Raw genomic sequence first — 10,160 nt, 5'->3', positions numbered from 1 at the left:
TTCCCCCCTCTCTCTCTCTCTTTCTCTCTCCCCATCTCTCTCACGCACACACTCTCCGATTATCCCTGGTTTGACATTCATCCCAGAAGCAGCCCCTGGCTGCTAATTTATCAGCCAGTCAATTTCAATCTCCAGAGCTGATTGCCTGTGAAGCAATGAGGGTGACGTGCCCCAAGCGGTGACCCTGGCTGCCTGTGTGAGTGTGATCATCACGGCCTCTCTCAAGGGAACCGTGTGTTCAGTGACAGGGAGCCCAGGGACACAGGCAGGGAGAACTAGATTAGGGTTAGGGTAGATTCATTGTTAAAGACTACTGTCCGTCCGGCACTGACCTCACCGACGCAGTCTGACAGAGTCTGAATGCAATGATTTGTAGAGGCTCTCAAAGCAGCATTGCCCTGATGTACAGATCCTGTTCACACCAAGCTGCAGCACAGTGTTTTCACTGTTAAGCTGTGAGCTGTCAGCAAGGTCACTGACTCCTGATTCCCCATGCTTAACCACTGCCTGACCGTGCATCGCACTGTCCCAGAGGGCAGAGCCCCACAGCCACAGCCTGTGCAAGCCCTCGTCACACTGTCCCACTCAGCAGTGCCACCGTGCTTCATTGCATGGCTGAGGGGTATGGTGGTAACGGAGAACCTGGGATTTTATCCCGGTTGCTGAAGTTGCATTTTCTCTGTGTGGGATTTTGATTTTGTGTTGTAACTGTGATGCTAGCACGGTTCTTAAAGGGAAATTCATCTCTGGGTTTGCAGACACACAAACATCTTGCTTGCTTTCTGAAGACAGTGCATTGACCCCCATTGGCACACAAACCCGCCACACACACACACACACACACACACACACACACACACACACACACACACACAGCTCTAAGTGGAGGAAAACATAACTCGTTAGCACTTTTAGTTTTGTTCTTTATCAAAGCAGATTTTCTAGGAAAGTGAGGAACAGTACACACACAAACACACACACACACTCAGACAGACAAACAAGCACAGACACTATACACACACAGACATACACAGATAGACACTGACTCAAACACAGAAACAAACACACGCGCTCACACACACACACACTTTGGTCTCCAGTCTCACAGGAAGAAGTGTGTTACACACACAGTCTCTTCCCCTATTCCCACGGATTGTGTTACATCAGATCATTTATCACTTCGCTGCTCCCCCTAATAGCACCTCGTCACCTGAGCGTGTTCCTGTGATCCCAGACTGGCTGCTCTCAATAGAATGATATTTACACTGCGAGCGGAGAGCAGCGGGAGACACAATCACTGCACAGAGCTGTGAGATCTGCTCCACACTCCTCTGAAATGCTGTTGATGGGTACGGGTCTAGCAGCCACACTGTCTTACCTCTCATTATCACAAGAGCATTCTCGCCAGCCCCCGGCCCCATTGAACCGTTGTTCTTTTTGTTGACTTTGTTTTCCCTTTGACTTGGAGAAGCCCGAACACTGTCGTCCGATTAGCACTAACCTTGGGCTCCCTGGCGATACCTCAGGTAAGACAGATGTAACTGCAGTGTTGTGTGATGCGCTTCCAGTACAGATTCTGTTCCCTGTCAGGGACGTTACATGAAGCTCAAAGCTCTAACACCACAAATGCAAACGAGCCCGGCTCTTTTGCACAGTGGTTAAGGTGCTCACTCGCAGTGTGTGGGGTCGCCGGTTCGAGCCCAGCCTCCGCCCTGTTAAACTGACTTGTGTTACAAGTAGGATCCTACATGCAGTTTGGGACATGAGTTTTTAAGACTCTGGTGATAATGTCAAATAAACAGCATGTAATCTTCACATCTTTTATCATTAGTACCTTGATTAACACAACAAATACAGATCTCCTGCAACCATGCTGTGTGGTAATGGCTCTAGAGTTACAAAGTGAAAGTGAATGCTGTAAACACCCAGCCTCTCGACAAAAGCAACTGCATTCTCTTCACAGCGAGGTGTGCAGGTTTCCTCTAGGCTGTGTGGAATGCTTCTCAACACTGTTATAAAACCTCTGGGGCCTCTGTGTCTAATGTAAAGCAACTGTGTGAGCCAGCTGGAGGGGGAGGCGGGGAGATCACAGCTCTGCAAACACAAACTCAAGAAAAGCACAACTAATGAAAGACAGGTAGCCAGACTCTACACTGCCCCCCAGCTCTGAGCTGTAGCCCACACTGCCTCTCTCCCATTCCCTTACACTCACACTCACTCTCCTCAGCTATCTTCAGTGCTGGAGCTGGTTAGCTGCTCTGTGTCCCCTGTCCTCTCAGTTTATTGGGGTGAAGGTTCATGCTGGGGGGGCGGCTGCAGTACTCTGGGGTTTGTTGAGTTCCGTTGCTGGGATGTTGGGAGCACTCCTGTCTGGTTTCCATGGAGATTTCATTTGTAAATACCAAACATTCAGCAAAGGGGACCCGGGGGAGCCCCCTCCCAGAGATAACAGCGGGGTGTCCCGGGCAAACACAGGTCACACATACCAGACCCACGAAACTGCTGGGAGGGGAATCAGAACACAAAGTACTGGGGCTGTGTTGAGACTTTAAAAATAGGAGTGTATTAAAGACTGGAGTAAAGGATTTAATTACTCAAAGAAAAAGCATTTTCCCTTTTCATGATTACATAGATTAGTGCTGCATGCTGGGATCACAATCCAGGTAGCCATTCTAAAACACAAGACAACTTACACAGCTCTGTACTTCTCACTGCACAGCTCTGTACTCCTCACTGCACAGCTCTGTACTTCTCACAGCAGCTCTGTACTTCTCACTACAGAGCTCTGTACTTCTCACTGCACAGCTCTGTACTTCTCACTGCACAGCTCTGTACTTCTCACTACACAGCTCTGTACTTCTCACTGCACAGCTCTGTACTTCTCACTACACAGCTCTGTACTTCTCACTGCACAGCTCTGTACTTCTCACTACACAGCTCTGTACTTCTCACTACAGACCTCTGTACTTCTCACAGCAGCTCTGTACTTCTCACTACACAGCTCTGTACTTCTCACTACAGACCTCTGTACTTCTCACTGCACAGCTCTGTACTTCTCACAGCAGCTCTGTACTTCTCACTACACAGCTCTGTACTTCTCACTACACAGCTCTGTACTTCTCACTACACAGCTCTGTACTTCTCACAGCAGCTCTGTACTTCTCACTGCACAGCTCTGTACTTCTCACTGCACAGCTCTGTACTTCTCACTGCACAGCTCTGTACTTCTCACTACAGACCTCTGTACTTCTCACTGCACAGCTCTGTACTTCTCACAGCAGCTCTGTACTTCTCACTACACAGCTCTGTACTTCTCACTACACAGCTCTGTACTTCTCACTACACAGCTCTGTACTTCTCACTGCACAGCTCTGTACTTCTCACTACACAGCTCTGTACTTCTCACTACACAGCTCTGTACTTCTCACTACACAGCTCTGTACTTCTCACTACACAGCTCTGTACTTCTCACTACACAGCTCTGTACTTCTCACAGCAGCTCTGTACTTCTCACTGCACAGCTCTGTACTTCTCACTGCACAGCTCTGTACTTCTCACTGCACAGCTCTGTACTTCTCACTGCACAGCTCTGTACTTCTCACTGCACAGCTCTGTACTTCTCACTACACAGCTCTGTACTTCTCACTACACAGCTCTGTACTTCTCACTGCACAGCTCTGTACTTCTCACTACACAGCTCTGTACTTCTCTGCTAATCTGTTGGCAACTTGTTGAATGTGGAATGTGATCCCCCTGCCCCCGAGACACATGTGGCCTCAGACTCATGTGGGATGTATTATTATTGATACCATTAGGAAGGATGAAAGCAGCAACACATTAAACACTAATCCAAGAGAGGGGGCAGACACATGTCTGTGGAATGCCAGCTAAGCATACTGCAGACTCAAACACCACCGGGGAAGAGAGAGGAGAAGAGATGAAGGGAGAGGAGCAGGAGAGAGGCATGGGGAGCGAGAGAGAGAGAGGAGAAGAGATGAAGGGAGAGGAGCGGGAGAGAGGCATGGGGAGCGAGAGAGAGAGGGAGAAGAGATTAAGGGAGAGGAGTGGGAGATAGTCATGGGGAGCGAGAGAGAGGGAGAAGAGATGAAGGGAGAGGAGTGGGAGAGAGTCATGGGGAGCAAGAGTGAGAGGAGAAGAGATGAAGGGAGAGGAGCGGGACAGAGGCATGGGGAGCGAGAGAGAGAGGAGAAGAGATGAAGGGAGAGGAGCGGGACAGAGGCATGGGGAGCGAGAGAGAGAGGGAGAAGAGATGAAGGGAGAGGAGCGGCAGAGAGGGAGAAGAGATGAAGGGAGAGGAGTGGCAGAGAGGCATGGGGAGCGCACAAGAGAGAGAGGGAGGAAGGAGGCAGTGTGGTCTAGTGATGAGAGCAGAGGGACTGGGAGGGGGAGGGAGGCAGTGTGGTCTAGTGGGTGCTGTGAGGGTTAGGGGTTCAGCTGCAGTGCTGTGAGGGTTTGGGGTTCAGCTGCGGTGCTGTGAGGGTTATTAAATGAATAAATGTCATGATATATGCCTGAACATGATTAGGGTTCTGTGAGGTTTTCGACAAATGAACACAGAGCGCCGCTTTCCTTATAAAAGTTCACCATACTAAATGTGCACTCTGTGTTTTTGCAGTGTTCCCATGCTTTTCCCATGGTTATATTATGCATTTACAAGTTTACCACAGTTTGCCATGTTTTATATATAAAACTCTCCCTATGCTTTATCATGCATTTGCTATGCTGTACTACACTTTGCTACGCTTTTGCAATGGTACTTTTCTCAGGTTTAACTCTGCCCTGCCTGCTCTGAACCAGCACCGCTCCTCCAGCACTGGGTGTGTCTGTTGAAAGGATTCCTCTGTTGAATGTCTTCATCCTTTCTCTTGAAGAGCACGCCCAGCCCAGGAAGGGGATCAGCGCCAGTCCTGTATCCAGAACATCCTAATTGAGTGCAGGTGCTGCTTCTCAGGAGCTGCATGGGAAGAACCTAAATCAAGCCTTAAACAAACACTGGAACAGAAGTTTGTCCGAAGCGCAGGGGAGCCCAGCCTTGTGTGTCTCTGCGTGTTTTACAGCTGCATATCTCCCAGGCAAACAAACCACTCCGCTACTGACAGCAAACCGAGTCATCGGCTCTGCTTGCATCGCCAGCGGTTTGCTTCTGTAGGAATGTAAACATGAAGTGTGTGCAACAGAGAGTGATCTCTTTTAAGTGCCTGTCCCTCCCGCCCTCCAGCCCACTCTCACAGTTCCTTCCTGTCCCTTCTCTCTTTCCCCCTCTCTCTCTATATCTGTGTGTGGGCCTGTCTATGTGTCTGTATCCATCTGTGTGTGTGTGTGTGTGTGCGCGCATGCATGTGATTGGTTTGTATTTTCCTCCGTCTGACTCGCAGATTCCCAGTTCAGAGTGAAGCGCAGAGCCTCAGTAATCTAATTTAATTAGCACTGAGGCTGTCTAATTGATTAGCAGAGCGCAGTAAATGAGGCTAATTACAGGGCTGAGCTGGGCAGGAGACACAAACACACAGGACTGGAGGCGCTGGGAATGACAGGGGGCAAGCTACTGGGAGCTGAGGGAGGGTCAAATGCATATAGTGTAGATCAGTCTGACACTGGGGCTCTGGTGTGTGCAGTGTAGATCAGTCTGACACTGGGGCTCTGGTGTGTGCAGTGTAGATCAGTCTGACACTGGGGCTCTGGTGTGTGCAGTGTAGATCAGTCTGACACTGGGGCTCTGGTGTGTACAGTATAGAATGTGCGCCCCCCTCCCCCACACACACACTTTCCAGTGCTCCCTCTCCCTCTCTGTGTCACAGCCTGTCCCCTCGCCCTCAGAGCTGCATTGTCTCTGTGGCCACAGTTCGGAACAATGAACAGTAATGAACAGTGTTGCTTTTCATTAGCGAGCACTGCAGTTCAAAAGTGAACAGAACGACACATCCTGCCCTCCCCGTGCTCACTGACTGCTCCCCCCAACACCGAGGCTCCCCGCACAGCCACAGCCTGCTGGACACTACCCTGGCACATTCTTAAACATTGGTATTAGTAGTAATAGAGGCAGTATTGACAACAGCATTAATATTAACATTACTGTTCATTAATAAATGAGTTAGGCAGCGAGTCCGCTAGGTTTGTATAGTACCACATGGGTCTGTTCTAGAGCACGCTCTCTAAGTTAATTGCTGATGCAGCAAGCCTGTGAAGTTAGCAGGATGGATGTGGGGGAGAGAGACTCATCACCTCCCTTGCTCCATAACCCTCTCTCGACTCATCAAGAAAGAGGCTTTACAAGAAGAGAGAGAGAGAGCCCGCAAACTCATTCCAGGAGATCCACCCAGCTGGTTGCTATGGTGATTCAGCCGGTTGTCAAGGAGACAGTATCATAATTCCAGAACTGCTATGGCTCAGAGTTGTATTATAAAAAAAAAAAAGATCAACAGGTATTACTTGGATATCAGTGCAATAATCCTTTTATTAACTGGGTTATATTAGAAATACAAAGAATGCCATTCCTCCACCTCGAGAATAATCTTATACTCTCTGAACAGCCTCCCTCTGCTCTGTGCTGGTATAGAGAGATAGGGAGGCTCTTATACTCTCTGAACAGCCTCCCTCTGCTCTGTGCTGATATAGAGATAGGAAGGCTCTTATACTCTCTGAACAGCCTCCCTCTGCTCTGTGCTGATATAGAGATAGGGAGGCTCTTATACTCTCTGAACAGCCTCCCTCTGCTCTGTGCTGGTATAGAGAGAGATAGGGAGGCTCTTATACTCTCTGAACAGCCTCCCTCTGCTCTGTGCTGGTATAGAGAGATAGGGAGGCTCTTATACTCTCTGGACAGCCTCCCTCTGCTCTGTGCTGGTATAGAGAGATAGGGAAGCTCTTATACTCTCTGAACAGCCTCCCTCTGCTCTGTGCTGGTATAGAGAGAGATAGGGAAGCTCTTATACTCTCTGGACAGCCTCCCGCTGTGCTGGTATAGAGAGATAGGGAGGCTCTTATACTCTCTGGACAGCCTCCCTCTGCTCTGTGCTGGTACAGTATGATAGGAAGGCTCTTATATTCTCTTAATCTCCTTTCTTTGAATCTCCTCCTGCAAGGCGCTAGTGTATTTGAAAAACCCCTCAATAGTTTTGCTCCGATTTTACTGAAGTTACCCCCCCCCCCCCCAATGATCTAATAGAGAGCGTCTATTACAACGCTGTTAAAAATTGAAAGTGCTTTAAAACAACGCGAAAGCCAGCAAGGAGGCTCTACAAAACTACAGCCATGTAATCAACACCTCCGTTTGCTTCTTATGTGTGAGACAGACAAGACAGATGCTGATGGCAAGTAACATGATTACAAGATTGTGCGCACACACACGCACGCACACACACACACAGAGACGCACGCACGCACGCACGCACGCACACACACACACACGCACGCACACACACACACAGACGCACACACAGAGACGCTCACGCACGCACGCACACGCACACACACACACACACACACAGGGGTCTTTGATTCTCTGTACTGCTGCCCTCTCAATGAGAACAATAGAGTTTTCTTGCTGCCGATATAACTGTCCATTGTGGAGCCGGTGCTGCCTGGCACACTGACACATTGCAGCTGCGCAGTGCACAGTGCGGGCCCCTCTGTGTGTGCGTGAGGGACAGGAGTACAGGAGCTGTGCATGCTGCAGGTCTCTGTGTGTGCGTGAGGGGTACAGGAGCTGTGCACACTGCGAGCCTCTCTGCGTGTGCATGAGGGGTACAGGAGCTGTGCACACTGCGAGCCTCTCTGTGTGTGCATGAGGGGTACAGGAGCTGTGCACACTGCGAGCCTCTCTGTGTGTGCATGAGGGGTACAGGAGCTGTGCACACTGCGAGCCTCTCTGTGTGTGCATGAGGGGTACAGGAGCTGTGCACACTGCGAGCCTCTCTCTGTGTGTGCATGAGAGGTACAGGAGCTGTGCACACTGCGAGCCTCTCTGTGTGTGTGTGAGGGGTACAGGAGCTGTGCACACTGCGAGCCTCTCTGTGTGTGTGTGTGTGAGGGGTACAGGAGCTGTGCACACTGCAAGCCTCTCTGTGTGTGCATGAGGGGTACAGGAGCTGTGCACGCTGCGAGCCTCTGTGTGTGCATGAGGGGTACAGGAGCTGTGCACACTGCGAGCCTCTCTGTGTGTGCATGAGGGGTACAGGAGCTGTGCACACTGCGGGCCTGTGTGTGTGCATGAGGGGTACAGGAGCTGAGCACACTGCGGGCCTCTCTGTGTGTGCATGAGGGGTACAGGAGCTGTGCACACTGCGAGCCTCTCTGTGTGTGCATGAGAGGTACAGGAGCTGTGCACGCTGCGGAGAGAGAGAAAGAGACCAGTAAAAGCACTACCCTGGTTTGGGGCTCAGTATTGAGTGCTTTCAAACATTTTAAAAATCCAGACCTCCTGCTCTTCTGTTAGCGTCACTTACATTTTCACTGCTCTCCTCCTCATCGTGTAGTTTCCTTTCTAAAGCACGCCACCTCTGAGCTCTCTGTGAGCCCCAATGCACAGAGGGTTGGAGTGTGGCACTATAGGGCAGCCCCCTCCCCCCCTCCCTCCTTTGCCAGGTAGGTCTACAGTTAAGGTGTTGCAAATCAGCCTCTTAGTTCCTTCAATTCCCAACAGATTCCTTTGAATTAATTCCAGTTTAATATAACCTTGCCCTGGTCTGCTCAGGGTTATTTTGAGTTTGAGAAGGGGACCAGTTATCATCAAGTCAAACCTCTCATTTCAACAGACTGGTATGGTATTCACTCAGCAGTGATGATGAATACCAGAACAGACAGAACAGCAGCCTTCCAGTTTAACATTGGAGGCCAATGACACAACCCTCTTCTTAATTCCCCACTGTGTTGCTGGGCAGAGCCTATTTTAATTCCCCCCCCAGGCTGGTCACACGCTCCGAGATTAAACAGAGTCCGCCGAACAATCGTCCTCATTGAACCAGTCCCAGGAATGTCAGCGATCCGGCCGCGTGACTCCCCACGCTGCCATGGGAACGGAGAACACCAGGGGTCTGGGATCTGGGACAAGCCAGCAAAATATAAACCCACCAGACTGCGTGCAGTGCCGAGTGAAGCCGGGCACGGAAGAGGAGTCAGGCCTGGTGGTGGTCAGAACACTCCCCCTTCACTTCTTACTGTAGGGTCCATCCTGACCTGCGACAGCACGCTGAAATTCTTTCTCTCTCTGGGCACCCTCCAATACCACCACCCAACCAACTTATTTTTTTCTGGCCAGGTGCTCCGCAGTGCATGTCGACAGTCTACTGCTCCCTGGTGGACTGCCTCAAGCTCACCAGGTGGGAGATGTCAGCGTTTCAACTGCATCTGTTAAGAAACTGAGAAGTGAGCTCCAGGGAGAAGAGAAGGAGACAGCTCCAGGGTGGAGATGAGAAGAGAGCTCCAGGGAGGAGAGAAGTGAGTTCCAGGGAGAAGAGAAGAAGAGAGCTCCAGGGAGAAGAGAAGAAGTGAGCTCCAGGGAGAAGAGGAGAAGTGAGCTCCTGGGAGGAGGAGAAGAAGTGAGCTCCAGGGAGAAGAGGAGAAGTGAGCTCCTGGGAGGAGGAGAAGAGAGCTCCAGTTCAATTCCTGTTACAGGAGTGGAGGATACTGCACACAACTTCACAAAAAAAAAAAAAAAAAAAAAAAAAAAAGCTTTAAAAAAATCAAGCTAACCAACAGCAATGGACAGAAACCCGAGCGCACACGTCATCATTCTGAGAAATTAACGGGTTTTAATTTACTGTACTTTCAAGATTCAGATCATTCTCCACGGGAAAAAAATAATAATACATTTCAATGGAACCTCCCATTTGAATACTGACCTAAACCAAAATAATAATAAAAAAAAAAATCACGCAGTGATTAAGCGAGCTGCATCGACCACAACACGCATTCCTAGGCATCAGTATTTTAATATCTAGGATGAAAAAGCTACCCCCATCCTAAAACATGGAGGGACATTACAGTTCCCATTGCAGTAACACGGCAGACAGAAAATACAGAATTCTTAAAACGTATAAAACTGCAATTTGTCTCGAATAGAAAGCGCGTGATACAAGGATCGACTGTTAGCAAACAAACAATGGATGCAGCAGCAACAGCTCTCCAGCGTGTAATAGCAG

The sequence above is a fragment of the Acipenser ruthenus genome, chromosome 18 (genome assembly GCF_902713425.1).
Source record: "Acipenser ruthenus chromosome 18, fAciRut3.2 maternal haplotype, whole genome shotgun sequence".
NCBI lineage: Eukaryota > Metazoa > Chordata > Actinopteri > Acipenseriformes > Acipenseridae > Acipenser > Acipenser ruthenus.
The sequence above is the reverse complement of the archived record's forward strand: the minus strand, read 5'-3'. Positions refer to the sequence as shown.